This window comes from Hypanus sabinus, unplaced genomic scaffold, assembly GCF_030144855.1.
Source record: "Hypanus sabinus isolate sHypSab1 unplaced genomic scaffold, sHypSab1.hap1 scaffold_189, whole genome shotgun sequence".
NCBI lineage: Eukaryota > Metazoa > Chordata > Chondrichthyes > Myliobatiformes > Dasyatidae > Hypanus > Hypanus sabinus.
In genome coordinates this window covers 389,519-407,943 of record NW_026779981.1, presented here as the reverse complement: position 1 = coordinate 407,943, position 18,425 = coordinate 389,519, and positions in this window count along the sequence as shown.

The window sequence follows — 18,425 nt, the reverse complement described above, 5'->3', positions numbered from 1 at the left end:
TTGAGAGAGATTCACTCTGTGTCTAATCCCGGGAGTGTGTGATGTGCGGTGTAGAGGAATAATCACTCTGTGACTGACCCCCGGAAGTGTTTGATGGGACCGTGTAGAGGAATCATCACACTGTGTCTGACCCCCGGGAGTGTTGGATGGGACCGTGTAGAGGAATAATCACTCTGTGTCTGTCCTCGGGAGAGTGTGATGAGACGGTGTGGACGGAAATTCACTCTGTGTCTGACCCCGGGATTGTTTGATGGGACCGTGTAGAGCAATAATCACTCTGTGTCTGACCCCGGGAGTGTGTGATTGGGCGGCGTGAAGGGAAATTCACTCTGTGTCTGACCCCGGGAGTGTTTGATGGGATCGTGTAGAGGAATAATCACTCTGTCCCTGACCCCGGGAGTGTGTGATGGGCGGAGTAGAGGAACAATCAATCTGTGTCTGACACCGGGCGTGTGTGATGGGTCGGTGTGGAGGGAGATTCTCTCTGTGTCTGACCCCGAGAGTGTTTGATGGGACCGTGTACAGGAACAATCGCTCTGTGTCTGACCCCGGGAGTGTTTGATGGTACCGTGTAGAGGAATAATCACTCTGTGTCTGACCCCGGGAGTGTTTGATGGGACCGTGTAGAGGAATAATCACTCTGCGTCTAACCCTGGAGTGTGTGATGGAACGGTGTGGAGGGAGATTCACTCACTGTCTGAACCCGAGAGTGTTTGATGGGACCGTGTAGATGAACAATCACTCTGTGTCTGACCCCGGGAGTGTTTGATGGTACCGTGTAGAGGAATAATCACTCTGTGTCTGACCGCGGGAGTGTTTGATGGTACCGTGTAGAGGAATAATCACTCTGTGTCTGACCCCGGGAGTGTTTGATGCGACCATGTAGAGGACTAATCACTCTGAGTCTGACCCCGGGAGTGTTTGATTTGACCGTGTAGAGGAATAATCACTCTGTGTCTGACCCCGGGAGTGTTTGATGGGACCGTATAGAGCAATAATCACTCTGTGTCTGACTCCGGGAGAGTGTGATCGGACGGTATGGAACGAGATTCACTCTGTGTCTGACCCCGGGAGTGTGTGATGGGACCGTGTAGAGGAATAATCACTCTGTGTCTGACCCCGGGAGTGTGTGATGGGACGGTGTTGAGGGAGATTCTCTCTGTGTCTGACCCCGGGAGTGTGTGATGGGCGGTGTAGAGGAATAATCACTCTGTGTCTGACCCCGGGAGTATGTGATGGGCGGTGACGAGTAACAATCACTCTGTGTCTGACAGCGGGAGTGTGTGATGGGACGGTGTAGAGGAATAATCACTCTGTGTCTGAACCCGGGAGTATGTGATGGGCGGTGAAGAGGAACAATCACTCTGTGTCTGACCACGGGCCTGTGTGATGGGACCGTGTAGAGTAATAATCACTCTGAGTATGACCCCGGGAGTGTGCGATGGGACGGTGTGGAGGGAGATTCACTGTGTCTGACCCCGGGAGTGTGTGATGGGCGGTGTTGAGGAACAATCACTCTGTGTCTGACCCCGGGAGAGTGTGAGGTGACTGTGTGGAGGATGATTCACTCTGTGTCTGACCCCGGGAGTGTGTGATGAGCGGTGTAGAAGGAGATTCACACTGTATCTGACCACGGGAGTGTGTGATGGGACCGTGTGGTGGGAGTTTTACTCTGTGTCTGACCCCGGGAGTGTTTGATGGGATCGTGTAGAGTAATAATCACTCTGTGTCTGACCCCGGGAGAGTGTGATGGGACGGCGTGGAGGGACATTCACTCTGTGTCTGAACCCGGGAGTGTTTGATGGGACCGTGTAGAGGAATAATCACTCTGTGTCTGACCCCGGGAGTGTTTGATGAGACCGTGTAGAGGAATAATCACTCTGTGTCTGACCCACGGAGTGTTTGCTGGTACAGTGTAGAGGAATAATCAATCTGTGTCTGACCCCGGGAGTGTATGATGGGACGGTGTTGATATAAATTCACTCTGTGTCTTACCCCGGGAGTGTTTGATGGGACTGTGTAGAGGAATAATCACTCTGTGTCTGACCCCGGTAGTGTTTGATGGGATCGTGTAGATGAATAATCACTCTGTGTCTGACGCCGGGAGTGCTTGATGGTACCGTGTAGAGGAATAATCACTCTGTGACTGACCCCCGGAAGTGTTTGATGGGACCGTGTAGAGGAATCATCACACTGTGTCTGACCCCCGGGAGTGTTGGATGGGACCGTGTAGAGGAATAATCACTCTGGGTCTGTCCTCGGGAGAGTGTGATGAGACGGTGTGGACGGAGATTCACTCTGTGTCTGACCCCGGGAGTGTTTGATGGGCCGTGTAGAGCAATATTCACTCTGTGTCTGACCCTGGGAGTGTGTGATTGGACGGCGTGAAGGGAAATTCACTTTGTGTCTGACCCCGGGAGTGTGTGATGGGCGGAGTAGAGGAACAATCAATCTGTGTCTGACACCGGGCGTGTGTGATGGGTCGGTGTGGAGGGAGATTCTCTCTGTGTCTGACCCCGAGAGTGTTTGATGGGACCGTGTAGAGGAACAATCACTCTGTGTCTGACCCCGGGAGTGTTTGATGGTACCGTGTAGAGGAATAATCACTCTGTGTCTGACCCCGGGAGCGTTTGATGGGATCGTGTAGAGGAATAATCAAACTGTGCCTGACCCCGGGAGTGTGTGATGGGCGGAGTAGAGGAACAATCAATCTGTGTCTGACACCGGGCGTGTGTGATGGGTCGGTGTGGAGGGAGATTCTCTCTGTGTCTGACCCCGAGAGTGTTTGATGGGACCGTGTAGAGGAACAATCACTCTGTGTCTGACCCTGGGAGTGTTTGATGGTACCGTGTAGAGGAATAATCACTCTGTGTCTGACCCCGGGAGCGTTTGATGGGACCGTGTAGAGGAATAATCACTCTGTGTCTAACCCTGGAGTGTGTGATGGAACGCTGTGGAGGGAGATTCACTCAGTGTCTGAACCCGAGAGTGTTTGATGGGACCGTGTAGATGAACAATCACTCTGTGTCTGACCCCGGGAGTGTTTGATGGTACCGTGTAGAGGAATAATCACTCTGTGTCAGACCCCGGGAGTGTTTGATGCGACCATGTAGAGGACTAATCACTCTGTGTCTGACCCCGGGAGTGTTTGATGGGACCGTATAGAGCAATAATCACTCTGTGTCTGACCCCGGGAGAGTGTGATCGGACGGTATGGAAGGAGATTCTCTCTGTGTCTGACCCCGGGAGTGTGTGATGGGACCGTGTAGAGGAATAATCACTCTGCGTCTGACCCCGGGAGTGTGTGATGGGACGGTGTTGAGGGAGATTCTCTCTGTGTCTGGCCCCGGGAGTGTGTGATGGGCGGTGTAGAGGAATAAACACTCTATGTCTGACCCCGGGAGTATGTGATGGGCGGTGAAGAGGAACAATCACTCTGTGTCTGACAGCGGGAATGTGTGATGGGACGGTGTGGAGGGAGTTTCACTCTGTGTCTGACCACGGGCCTGTGTGATGGGACCGGGTAGAGTAATAATCACTCTGAGTCTGAACCCGGGAGTGTGCGATGGGACGGTGTGGAGGGAGATTCACTGTGTCTGACCCCGGGAGTGTGTGATGGGCGGTGTTGAGGAACAATCACTCTGTGTCTGACCCCGGGAGAGTGTGAGGTGACTGTGTGGAGGATGATTCACTCTGTGTCTGACCCCGGGAGTGTGTGATGGGCGGTGTAGAGGGAGATTCACTCTGTATCTGACCCCGGGTGTGTGTGATGGGACCGTGTGGTGGGAGTTTTACTCTGTGTCTGACCCCGGGAGTGTTTGATCGGATCGTGTAGAGTAATAATCAGTCTGTGTCTGACCCCGGGAGAGTGTGATGGGACGGCGTGGAGGGAGATTCACTCTGTGTCTGACCCCGGGATTGTTTGATGGGACCGTGTAGAGCAAAAATCTCTCTGTGCCTGACCCCGGGAGTGTTTGATGGGACCGTGTAGAGGAATAATCACTCAGTGTCGTACCCCGGGAGTGTTTGATGGGATCGTGTAGAGGAATAATCACTCTGTGTCTGACCCCGGGAGTGTATGATGGGACGGTGTTGATATAAATTCACTCCGTGTCTGACCCCGGGAGTGTTTGATGGGACCGTGTAGAGGAATAATCACTCTGTGTCTGACCCCGGGAGTGTTTGATGGGACCGTGTAGAGGAATAATCACTCTGTGTCTGACCCACGGAGTGTTTGATGGTACAGTGTAGAGGAATAATCACTCTGTGTCTGATCCCGGGAGTGTATGATGGGACGGTGTGGATATAAATTCACTCTGTGTCTGACCCCGGGAGTGTTTGATGGGACCGTGGAGAGGAATAATCATACTGTGTCTGAACACGGGAGTGTGTGATGGGACGGTGTATACGGAGATTCACTCTTTGTCTGACCCCGGGAGTGTTTGTTCGGACCGTGTAGAGGAATAATCATTGTGTGTCTGACCCACGGATTGTTTGATGGTAGAGTGTAGAGGAATAATCACTCTGTGTATGACCCCGGGAGTGTATGATGGGACGGTTTGGATACAAATTCACTCCGTGTCTGACCCCGGGAGTGTTTGATGGGACCGTGTAGAGGAATAATCAGTCGGTGTCTGACCCGGGAGTGTGTGTTGGGACGGTGTGGAGGGAGATTCACTCTGTGTCTGACCCAGGGAGCGTGTGATGGGCTGTGTAGAGGAAGATTCACTCTGTGTTTGACCCCGGGAGCGTGTGCTGGGACAGTGTGGCGGGAGTATCATTCTGTGTCAGACCCCTGGCGTGTGTGATGGGACCGTATAGAGGAATAATCACTCTGTGTCTGACCCCGGGAGTGTTTGATGGGACCGTATCGAGGAAAAATCACTCTGTGTCTGACCCCGGGAGTGTGTGATGGGACGGCGTGGAGGGAGATTCACTCTGTGTCTGACCCCGGGTGTGTTTGATTGTACAGTGTAGAGGAATAATCACTCTGTGTCTGACCCCGGGAGTGTATGATGGGACGGTGTGGATATAAATTCACTCTGTGTCTGACCCCGGGAGTGTTTGATGGGACCGAGTAGAGGAATAATCCCTCTGTGTCTGACCCCGGGAGTGTTTGATGGGATCGTGTAGAGGTATAATCACTCTGTGTCTGACCCACGGAGTGTTTGCTGGTACAGTGTAGATGAATAATCACTCTGTGTCTGACCCCGGGAGTGTATGATGGGACGGTGTTGATATAAATTCACTCTGTGTCTGACCCCGGGAGTGTTTGATGGGACCGTGTAGAGGAATAATCACTCTGTGTCTCACCCAGGAAGTGTTTGATGAGACCGTGTAGAGGAATAATCACTCTGTGTCTGACCCCGGGAGTGATTGATGGGACCGTGTAGAGGAATAATCACTCTGTGTCTGACCCCGGGAGTGTTTGATGAGACCGTGTAGAGGAATAATCACTCTGTGTCTGACCCACGGAGTGTTTGATGGTACAGTTTAGAGGATTAATCACTCTGTGTCTGACCCCGAGAGTGTATGATGGGACGGTGTGGATATAAATTCACGCTGTGTCTGACCCCGGGAGTGTTTGATGGGACCGTGTAGAGGAATAATCATACTGTGTCTGACCACGGGAGTGTGTGATGGGACGGTGTGTACGGAGATTCACTCTTTGTCTGACCCCGGGAGTGTTTGTTGGGACCGTGTAGAGGAATAATCAGTCTGTGTCTGACCCGGGAATGTGTGTTGGGACCGTGTAGAGGAATAATCACTCTGTGTCTGACCCACGGAGTGTTTGCTGGTACAGTGTAGAGGAATAATCACTCTGTGTCTGACCCCGGGAGTGTTTGATGGGACGGCGTGGAGGGAGATTCACTCTGTGTCTGACCCCGGGAGTGTTTGATGGGACCGTGTAGAGGAATAATCACTCAGTGTCGTACCCCGGGAGTGTTTGATGGGATCGTGTAGAGGAATAATCACTCAGTGTCGTACCCTGGGAGTGTTTGATGGGATCGTGTAGAGGAATAATCACTCTGTGCCTGACCCACGGAGTGTTTGATGGGACCGTGTGGAGGAATAATCACTCTGTGTCTGACCCCGGGAGTATTTGATGGGACCGTGTAGAGGAATAATCACTCTGTGTCTGACCCCGGGAGTATTTGATGGGACCGTGTAGAGGAATAATCTCTCTGTGTCTGACCCCGGGATTGTGTGATGGGACGGCGTGGAGGGAGATTCAATCTGTGTCTGACCCCGGGAGTGTTTGATGGGACGGTGTAGAGGAATAATCATACAGTGTCTGGCAACGGGAGTGTGTGATGGGTCGGTGTGTAGGGAGATTCACTCTTTGTCTGACCCCGGGAGTGTTTGATGGTACAGTGTAGAGGAATAATCACTGTGGGTCTGACCCACGGAGTGTTTGATGGGACAGTGCAGAGGAATAATCACTCTGTGTCTGACCCCGGAAGTGTATGATGGGACGGTGTGGATATAAATTCTCTCTGTGACTGACCCCGGGAGTGTGTGATGGGACCGTGTAGAGGAATAATCATTGTGTGTCTGACTCACGGAGTGTTTGATGGGACCGTGTAGAGGAATAATCACTCTGTGTCTGACCCCGGCAGTGTTTGATGGGATCGTGTAGAGGAATAATCACTCTGTGTCTGACCCACGGAGTGTTTGATGGTACAGTGTAGAGGAATAATTTCTCTGTGTCTGACCCCGGGAATGTATGATGCGACGGTGTTGATATAAATTCACTCTGTGTCTGACCCCGGGAGTGTTTGATGGGACGGTGTAGAGGAATAATTACTCTGTGTCTGACCCCGGGAGTGTTTGTTGGGACGGCGTGGAGGGAGATTCACTCTGTGTCTGACCCCGGGATTGTTTGACGGGACCGTGTAGAGGAAAAATCGCTCTGTGCCTGACCCCGGGAGTGTTTGATGGGACCGTGTAGAGGAATAATCACTCAGTGTCTGACCCCGGGAGTGTTTGATGGGACCGTGTAGAGGAATAATCAGTCTGTGTCTGACCCGGGAGTGTGTGTTGGGACAGTGCGGAGGGAGATTCACTCTGTGTCTGACCCAGGGAGCGTATGATGGGCTGTGTAGAGGAAGATTCACTCTGCGTTTAACCCCGGGAGCGTGTGATGGGGCAGTGTGGCGGGAGTATCATTCTGTGTCAGACCCAGGGCGTGTTTGATGGGACCTTGTAGAGGAATAATCACTCTGTGTCTGACCCCGGGAGTGTTTGATGGGACGGCGTGGAGGGAGATTCACTCTGTGTCTGACCCCGGGATTGTTTTATGGGACCGTGTAGAGCAATAATCTCTCTGTGCCTGACCCCGGGAGTGTTTGATGGGACCGTGTAGAGGAATAATCACTCAGTGTCGTACCCCGGGAGTGTTTGATGAGACCGTGTAGAGGAATAATCACTCTGTGTCTGACCCCGGGAGTGTTTGATGGGACCGTGTAGAGGAATAATCACTCTGTGTCTGACCCCGGGAGTGTTTGATGAGACCGTGTAGAGGAATAATCACTCTGTGTCTGACCCACGGAGTGTTTGATGGTACAGTGTAGAGGATTAATCACTCTGTGTCTGACCCCGAGAGTGTATGATGGGACGGTGTGGACATAAATTCACTCTGTGTCTGACCCCGGGAGTGTTTGATGGGACCGTGGAGAGGAATAATCATACTGTGTCTGACCACGGGAGTGTGTGATGGGACGGTGTGTACGGAGATTCACTCTTTGTCTGACCCCGGGAGTGTTTGTTGGGACCGTGTAGAGGAATAATCAGTCTGTGTCTGACCCGGGAATGTATGTTGGGACCGTGTAGAGGAATAATCACTCTGTGTCTGACCCACGGAGTGTTTGCTGGTACAGTGTAGAGGAATAATCACTCTGTGTCTGACCCCGGGAGTGTTTGATGGGACGGCGTGGAGGGAGATTCACTCTGTGTCTGACCCCGGGAGTGTTTGATGGGACCGTGTAGAGGAATAATCACTCAGTGTCGTACCCCGGGAGTGTTTGATGGGATCGTGTAGAGGAATAATCACTCAGTGTCGTACCCTCGGAGTGTTTGATGGGATCGTGTAGAGGAATAATCACTCCTTGCCTGACCCACGGAGTGTTTGATGGGACCGTGTGGAGGAATAATCACTCTGTGTCTGACCCCGGGAATGTTTGATGGGACCGTGCAGAGGAAAAATCACTCTGTGTCTGACCCCGGGAGTGTTTGATGGGACCGTGTTGAGGAATAATCACTCTGTGTCTGACCCCGGGAGTGTTTGATGGGACCGTGCAGAGGAAAAATCACTCTGTGTCTGACCCCGGGAGTGTTTGATGGGTCCGTGTAGAGGAATAATCACTGTATGTCTGACACACGGAGTGTTTGATGGTACAGTGTAGAGGAATAATCACTCTGTGTCTGACCCCGGGAGTGTATGATGGGACGGTGTGGATATAAATTCACTCTGTGTCTGACCCCGGGAGTGTTTGATGGGACCGTGTAGAGGAATAATCACTCTGTGCCTGACCCCGGGAGTGTTTGTTGGGACAGTGTAGAGGAATAATCACTCTGTGTCTGACCCCGGGGGAGTGTGATGGGACGGTGTGGAAGGAGATTCACACTGTGTCTGACACCGGGAGTGTTTCTTGGGACCGTGTAGAGGAATATTCTCTCTGTGTCTGACACCGGGAGTGTGTGATGGGACGGTGTGGAGGGAGACTCACTCTGTGTCTGATCCCGGGAGTGCTTGATGGGACCGAGCGGAGGAAAAATCACTAGGTGTCTGACCCCGGGAGTGTTTGATGGGACCTTGTTGAGGAATAATCACTCTGTGTCTGACCCCGGGAGTGTTTGATGGGACGTGTAGAGGAAAAATCACTCTGTGTCTGGCCCCGGGAGTGTTTGATGGGACCATGTAGAGGAATCATCACTCTGTGTCTGACCCACGGAGTGTTTGATGGTACAGTGTAGAGGAATAATCACTCTGTGTCTGACCCCGGGAGCGTATGATGGGACGGTGTGGAGGGAGATTCACTCTGTGTCTGACCGCGGGAGTGCTTGTTGGGACCGTGTAGAGGAATAATCATACTGTGTCTGACGACGGGAGTGTGTGATGGGACGGTGTGTAGGGAGATTCACTCTTTGTCTGACCCCGGGAGTGTTTGATGGGTCCGTGTAGAGGAATAATCACTGTATGTCTGACACACGGAGTGTTTGATGTAAAAGTGTAGAGGAATAATCACTCTGTGTCTGACCCCGGGAGTGTATGATGGGACGGTGTGGATATAAATTCACTCTGTGTCTGACCCCGGGAGTGTTTGATGGGACCGTGTAGAGGAATAATCACACTGTGCCTGACCCCGGGAGTGTTTGTTGGGACAGTGTAGAGGAATAATCACTCTGTGTCTGACCCCGGCGGAGTGTGATGGGACGGTGTGGAAGGAGATTCACACTGTGTCTGACACCGGGAGTGTTTCTTGGGACCGTGTAGAGGAATATTCTCTCTGTGTCTGACACCGGGAGTGTGTGATGGGACGGTGTGGAGGGAGACTCACTCTGTGTCTGATCCCGGGAGTGCTTGATGGGACCGTGCGGAGGAAAAATCACTCTGTGTCTGACCCCGGGAGTGTTTGATGGGACCATGTAGAGGAATCATCACTCTGTGTCTGACCCCGGGAGCGTATGATGGGACGGTGTGGAGGGAGATTCACTCTGTGTCTGACCGCGGGAGTGCTTGATGGGACCGTGTAGAGGAATAATCATAATGTGTCTGACGACGGGAGTGTGTGATGGGACGGTGTGTAGGGAGATTCACTCTTTGTCTGACCCAGGGAGTGTTTGATGGGACCGTGTAGAGGAATAATCACACTGTGTCTGACCACGGGAGTGTGTGATGGAACGGTGTGGAGGGAGATTCACTCTGTGTCTGACCCCGGGAGAGTATGATGGGACGGTGTGGATATAAATTCACTCTGTGTCTGACCCCGGGAGTGTTTGATGGGACCGTGTAGAGGAATAATCACTCTGAGTCTGATACCGGGAGTGTGTGATGGGACGGTGTGGAGGGAGACTCACTCTGTGTCTGACCCCGGGAGTGTTTGATGGGACCGTGCAGTGGAAAAATCACTCTGTGTCTGACCCCGGGAGTGTTTGATGGTACAGTGTAGTGGAATAATCACTCTTTGTCTGACCCCGGGAGTGTTTGATGGGACCGTGTAGAGGAATAATCACTGTGTGTCTGACCCACGGAGTGTTTGATGGTACAGTGTAGAGGAATAATCACGCTGTGTCTGACCCCGGAAGCGTATGATGGGACGGTGTGGATATAAATTCACTCTGTGTCTGACCCCGGGAGAGTTTGATGGGACCGTGTAGAGGAATAATCACTCTGTGTCTGACCCCGGGAGTGTTTGATGGGACCGTGTAGAGGAATAATCACTCTGTGTCTGACCCCGGGAGTGTTTGATGGGTCCGTGTAGAGGAATAATAACTGTATGTCTGACACACGGAGTGTTTGATGGTACAGTGTAGAGGAATAATCACTCTGTGACTGACCCCGGGAGTGTATGATGGGACGGTGTGGATATAAATTCACTCTGTGTCTGACCCCGGGAGTGTTTGATGGGACCGTGTAGAGGAATCATCACTCTGTGTCTGACCCCGGGGGAGTGTGATGGGACGGTGTGGAGGGAGATTCACTCTGTGTCTGACCGCGGGAGTGCTTGATGGGACCATGTAGAGGAATAATCATACTGTGTCTGACGACGGGAGTGTGTGATGGGACGGTGTGTAGGGAGATTCACTCTTTGTCTGACCCAGGGAGTGTTTGATGGTACCGTGTAGAGGAATAATCACACTGTGTCTGACCACGGGAGTGTGTGATGGAACGGTGTGGAGGGAGATTCACTCTGTGTATGACCACGGGAGAGTATGATGGGACGGTGTGGATATAAATTCACTCTGTGTCTGACCCCGGGAGTGTTTGATGGGACCGTGTAGAGGAATAATCACTCTGAGTCTGATACCGGGAGTGTGTGATGGGACGGTGTGGAGGGAGACTCACTCTGTGTCTGACCCCGGGAGTGTTTGATGGGACCGTGCAGAGGAAAAATCACTCTGTGTCTGACCCCAGGAGTGTTTGATGGGACCGTGTTGAGGAATAATCACTCTGTGTCTGACCCCGGGTGTGTTTGATGGGACAGTGTAGAGGAAAAATCACTCTGTGTCTGACCCCGGGAGTGTTTGGTGGGACCATGTAGAGCAATAATCACTCTGTGTCTGACCCCGGGAGTGTTTGATGGGACCGTGTAGAGCAATAATCACTCTGTGTCTGACCCCGGGTGTGTTTGATGGGATCGTGTAGAGGAATAATCACTCTGTGTCTGACCCACGGAGTGTTTGATGGTACAGTGTAGAGGAATAATCACCCTGTGTCTGACCCCGGAATCGTATGATGGGACGGTGTGGATATAAATTCACTCTGTGTCTCACCCCGGGAGTGTTTGATGGGACCGTGTAGAGGAATAATCACTCTGTGTCTGACCCCGGGAGTGTTTGATGGGTCCGTGTAGAGGAATAATCACTGTATGTCTGACACACGGAGTGTTTGATGGTACAGTGTAGAGGAATAATCACTGTGTCTGACCCCGGGAGTGTATGATGGGACGGTGTGGATATAAATTCACTCTGTGTCTGACCCCGGAAGTGTTTGATGGGACCGTGTAGAGGAATAATCACTCTGTGCCTGACCCCGGGAGTGTTTGTTGGGACAGTGTAGAGGAATAATCACTCTGTGTCTGACCCCGGGGGAGTGTGATGGGACGGTGTGGAAGGAGATTCACACTGTGTCTGACACCGGGAGTGTTTCTTGGGACCGTGTAGAGGAATATTCTCTCTGTGTCTGACACCGGGAGTGTGTGATGGGACGGTGTGGAGGGAGACTCACTCTGTGTCTGATCCCGGGAGTGCTTGATGGGACCGTGCGGACGAAAAATCACTCAGTGTCTGACCACGGGAGTGTTTGATGGGACCGTGTTGAGGAATAATCACTCTGTGTCTGACCCCGGGAGTGTTTGATGGGACGTGAAGAGGAAAAATCACTCTGTGTCTGACCCCGGGAGTGTTTGATGGGACCATGTAGAGGAATCATCACTCTGTGTCTGACCCACGGAGTGTTTGATGGTACAGTGTAGAGGAATAATCACTCTGTGTCTGACCCCGGGAGCGTATGATGGGACGGTGTGGAGGGAGATTCACTCTGTGTCTGACCGCGGGAGTGCTTGATGGGACCGTGTAGAGGAATAATCATACTGTGTCTGACGACGGGAGTGTGTGATGGGACGGTGTGTAGGGAGATTCACTCTTTGTCTGACCCAGGGAGTGTTTGATGGGACCGTGTAGAGGACTAATCACACTGTGTCTGACCACGGGAGTGTGTGATGGAACGGTGTGGAGGGAGATTCACTCTGTGTCTGACCCCGGGAGAGTATGATGGGACGGTGTGGATATTAATTCACTCTGTGTCTGACCCCGGGAGTGTTTGATGGGACCGTGTAGAGGAATAATCACTCTGAGTCTGATACCGGGAGTGTGTGATGGGACGGTGTGGAGGGAGACTCACTCTGTGTCTGACCCCGGGAGTGTTTGATGGGACCGTGCAGAGGAAAAATCACTCTGTGTCTGACCCCGGGAGTGTTTGATGGGACCGTGTTGAGGAATAATCACTCTGTGTCTGACCCCGGGAGTGTTTGATGGGACCGTGTAGAGGAAAAATCACTCTGTGTCTGACCCCGGGAGTGTTTGATGGGACCGTGTAGAGCAATAATCACTCAGTGTCTGACCCCGGGAGTGTTTGATGGTACAGTGTAGAGGAATAATCACTCTGTGTCTGACCCCGGGAGTGTTTGATGGGACCGTGTAGAGGAATAATCACTGTGTGTCTGACCAACGGAGTGCTTGATGGTACAGTGTAGAGGAATAATCACGCTGTGTCTGACCCCGGAAGCGTATGATGGGACGGTGTGGATATAAATTCACTCTGTGTCTGACCCCGGGAGTGTTTGATGGGACCGTGTAGAGGAATAATCACTCTGTGTCTGACCCCGGGAGTGTTTGATGGGACCGTGTAGAGGAATAATCACTCTGTGTCTGACCCCGGGAGTGTTTGATTGGTCCGTGTAGAGGAATAATCACTGTATGTCTGACACACGGAGTGTTTGATGGTACAGTGTAGAGGAATAATCACTCTGTGTCTGACCCCGGGAGTGTATGATGGGACGGTGTGGATATAAATTCACTCTGTGTCTGACCCCAGGAGTGTTTGATGGGACCGTGCAGAGGAAAAATCACTCTGTGTCTGACCCCGGGAGTGTTTGATGGGACCGTGTTGAGGAATAATCACTCTGTGTCTGACCCCGGGAGTGTTTGATGGGACCGTGTAGAGGAAAAATCACTCTGTGTCTGACCCCGGGAGTGTTTGATGGGACCGTGTAGAGCAATAATCACTCTGTGTCTGACCCCGGGAGTGTTTGATGGGACCGTGTAGAGGAATAATCACTCTGTGTCTGACCGCGGGAGTGTGTGATGGGACCGTGTAGAGGAATAATCACTGTGTATCTGACCCACGGTGTGTTTGATGTTAACGTGTGGAGGAATAATCGCTCTGTGTCTGACCCCCGGGAGTGTTTGATGAGACCGTGTAGAGGAATAATCACTCTGTCTCTGACCACGGGAGTGTGTGATGGGACGGTGTGGAGGTAGATTCAGTCTGTGTCTGACCCCGGGAGTGTTTGATGGGACCGTGGAGAGGAATAATCATACTGTGTCTGACGACGGGAGTGTGTGATGGGACGGTGTGTAGGGAGATTCACTCTTTGTCTGACCCAGGGAGTGTTTGATGGGACCGTGTAGAGGAATAATCACACTGTGTCTGACCACGGGAGTGTGTGATGGAACGGTGTGGAGGGAGATTCACTCTGTGTCTGACCCCGGAAGAGTATGATGGGACGGTGTGGATATAAATTCACTCTGTGTCTGACCCCGGGAGTGTTTGATGGGACCGTGCAGAGGAAAAATCACTCTGTGTCTGACCCCGGGAGTTTTTGATGTGACCGTGTTGAGGAATAATCACTCTGTGTCTGACCCCGGGAGTGTTTGATGGGACCGTGTAGAGGAAAAATCACTCTGTGTCTGACCCCGGGAGTGTTTGATGGGACCGTGTAGAGCAATAATCACTCTGTGTCTGACCCCGGGAGTGTTTGATGGGATCGTGTAGAGGAATAATCACTCTGTGTCTGACCCACGGAGTGTTTGATGGTACAGTGTAGAGGAATAATCACGCTGTGTCTGACCCCGGAAGCGTATGATGGGACGGTGTGGATATAAATTCGCACTGTGTCTGACCCCGGGAGTGTTTGATGGGACCGTGTAGAGGAATAATCACTCTGTGTCTGACCCCGGGGGTGTTTGATGGGACCGTGTAGAGGAATAATCACTCTGTGTCTGACCCCGGGAGTGTTTGATGGGTCCGTGTAGAGGAATAATCACTGTATGTCTGACACACGGAGTGTTTGATGGTACAGTGTAGAGGAATAATCACTCTGTGTCTGACCCCGGGAGTGTATGATGGGACGGTGTGGATATAAATTCACTCTGTGTCTGACCCCGGGAGTGATTGATGGGACCGTGTAGAGGAATAATCACTCTGAGTCTGATACCGGGAGTGTGTGATGGGACGGTGTGGAGGGAGACACACTCTGTGTCTGACCACGGGAGTGTTTGATGGGACCGTGCAGAGGAAAAATCACTCTGTGTCTGACCCCGGGAGTGTTTGATGGGACCGTGTAGAGGAAAAATCACTCTGTGTCTGACCCCGGGAGTGCTTGATGGGACAGTGTAGAGCAATAATCACTCTGTGTCTGACCCCGGGAGTGTTTGATGGGATCGTGTAGAGGAATAATCACTCTGTGTCTGACCCACGGAGTGTTTGATGGTACAGTGTAGAGGAATAATCACCCTGTGTCTGACCACGGAAGCGTATGATGGGACGGTGTGGATATAAATTCACTCTGTGTTTGATCCCGGGAGTGCTTGATGGGACCGTGCGGAGGAAAAATCACTCAGTGACTGACCCCGGGAGAGTTTGATGGGACCGTGTTGAGGAATAATCACTCTGTGTCTGACCCCGGGAGTGTTTGATGGGACCGTGTAGAGCAATAATCACTCTGTGTCTGACCCCGGGAGTGTTTGATGGGATCGTGTAGAGGAATAATCACTGTATGTCTGACACACGGAGTGTTTGATGGTACAGTGTAGAGGAATAATCACTCTGTGACTGACCCCGGGAGTGTATGATGGGACGGTGTGGATATAAATTCACTCTGTGTCTGACCCCGGGAGTGTTTGATGGGACCATGTAGAGGAATCATCACTCTGTGTCTGACCCCGGGAGTGTTTGTTGGGACAGTGTAGAGGAATAATCACTCTGTGTCTGTCCCCGGGGGAGTGTGATGGGACGGTGTGGAGGGAGATTCACTCTGTGTCTGACCGCGGGAGTGCTTGATGGGACCATGTAGAGGAATAATCATACTGTGTCTGACGACGGGAGTGTGTGATGGGACGGTGTGTAGGGAGATTCACTCTTTGTCTGACCCAGGGAGTGTTTGATGGGACCGTGTAGAGGAATAATCACACTGTGTCTGACCACGGGAGTGTGTGATGGAACGGTGTGGAGGGAGATTCACTCTGTGTCTGACCACGGGAGAGTATGATGGGACGGTGTGGATATAAATTCACTCTGTGTCTGACCCCGGGAGTGTTTGATGGGACCGTGTCGAGGAATAATCACTCTGAGTCTGATACCGGGAGTGTGTGATGGGACGGTGTGGAGGGAGATTCAGTCTGTGTCTGACCCCGGGAGTGTTTGATGGGACCGTGGAGAGGAATAATCATACTGTGTCTGACCACGGGAGTGTGTGATGGAACGGTGTGGAGGGAGATTCACTCTGTGTCTGACTCCGGGAGAGTATGATGGGACGGTGTGGATATAAATTCACTCTGTGTCTGACCCCGGGAGTGTTTGATGGGACCGTGCAGAGGAAAAATCACTCTGTGTCTGACCCCGGGAGTGTTTGATGTGACCGTGTTGAGGAATAATCACTCTGTGTCTGACCCCGGGAGTGTTTGATGGGACCGTGTCGAGGAAAAATCACTCTGTGTCTGACCCCGGGAGTGTTTGATGGGACCGTGTAGAGCAATAATCACTCTGTGTCTGACACCGGGAGTGTTTGATGGGATCGTGTAGAGGAATAATCACTCTGTGTCTGACCCACGGAGTGTATGATGTTACAGTGTAGAGGAATAATCACGCTGTGTCTGACCCCGGAAGCGTATGATGGGACGGTGTGGATATAAATTCACTCTGTGTCTGACCCCGGGAGTGTTTGATGGGACCGTGTAGAGGAAAAATCACTCTGTGTCTGACCCCGGGAGTGTTTGATGGGACCGTGTAGAGCAATAATCACTCTGTGTCTGACCCCGGGAGTGTTTGATGGGATCGTGTAGAGGAATAATCACTCTGTGTCTGACCCACGGAGTGTTTGATGGTACAGTGTAGAGGAATAATCACCCTGTGTCTGACCACGGAAGCGTATGATGGGACGGTGTGGATATAAATTCACACTGTGTCTGACCCCGGGAGTGTTTGATGGGACCGTGTAGAGGAATAATCACTCTGTGTCTGACCCCGGGAGTGTTTGATGGGACCGTGTAGAGGAATAATCACTCTGCGTCTGACCCCGGGAGTGTTTGATGGGTCCGTGTAGAGGAATAATCACTGTATGTCTGACACACGGAGTGTTTGATGGTACAGTGTAGAGGAATAATCACTCTGTGTCTGACCCCGGGAGTGTATGATGGGACGGTGTGGATATAAATTCACTCTGTGTCTGACCCCGGGAGTGATTGATGGGACCGTGTAGAGGAATAATCACTCTGAGTCTGATACCGGGAGTGTGTGATGGGACGGTGTGGAGGGAGACACACTCTGTGTCTGACCCCGGGAGTGTTTGATGGGACCTTGCAGAGGAAAAATCACTCTGTGTCTGACCCCGGGAGTGTTTGATGTGACCGTGTTGAGGAATAATCACTCTGTGTCTGACCCCGGGAGTGTTTGATGGGACCGTGTAGAGGAAAAATCACTCTGTGTCTGACCCCGGGAGTGCTTGATGGGACCGTGTAGAGCAATAATCACTCTGTGTCTGACCCCGGGAGTGTTTGATGGGATCGTGTAGAGGAATAATCACTCTGTGTCTGACCCACGGAGTGTTTGATGGTACAGTGTAGAGGAATAATCACCCTGTGTCTGACCACGGAAGCGTATGATGGGACGGTGTGGATATAAATTCACTCTGTGTCTGACCCCCGGAGTGTTTGATGGGACCGTGTAGAGGAATACTCACTCTGTGTCTGACCCCGGGAGTGTTTGATGGGTCCGTGTAGAGGAATAATCACTGTATGTCTGACACACGGAGTGTTTGATGGTACAGTGTAGAGGAATAATCACTCTGTGTCTGACCCCGGGAGTGTATGATGGGACGGTGTGGATATAAATTCACTCTGTGTCTGACCCCGGGAGTGTTTGATGGGACCGTGTAGAGGAATAATCACTCTGTGTCTGACCCCGGGAATGTTTGTTGGGACAGTGTAGAGGAATAATCACTCTGTGTCTGACCCCGGGGGAGTGTGATGGGACGGTGTGGAAGGAGATTCACACTGTGTCTGACACCGGGAGTGTTTCTTGGGACCGTGTAGAGGAATAATCTCTCTGTGTCTGACACCGGGAGTGTGTGATGGGACGGTGTGGAGGGAGACTCACTCTGTGTTTGATCCCGGGAGTGCTTGATGGGACCGTGCGGAGGAAAAATCACTCTGTGTCTGACCCCGGGAGTGTTTGATGGGACCGTGTAGAGCAATAATCACTCTGTGTCTGACCCCGGGAGTGTTTGATGGGATCGTGTAGAGGAATAATCACTCTGTGTCTGACCCACGGAGTGTTTGATGGTACAGTGTAGAGGAATAATCACGCTGTGTCTGACCCCGGAAGCGTATGATGGGACGGTGTGGATATAAATTCACACTGTGTCTGACCCCGGGAGTGTTTGATGGGACCGTGTAGAGGAATAATCACTCTGTGTCTGATCCCGGGATTGTTTGATGGGACCGTGTAGAGGAATAATCACTCTGTGTCTGACCCCCGGAGTGTTTGATGGGTCCGTGTAGAGGAATAATCACTGTATGTCTGACACACGGAGTGTTTGATGGTACAGTGTAGAGGAATAATCACTCTGTGTCTGACCCCGGGAGTGTATGATGGGACGGTTTGGATATAAATTCACTCTGTGTCTGACCCCGGGAGTGTTTGA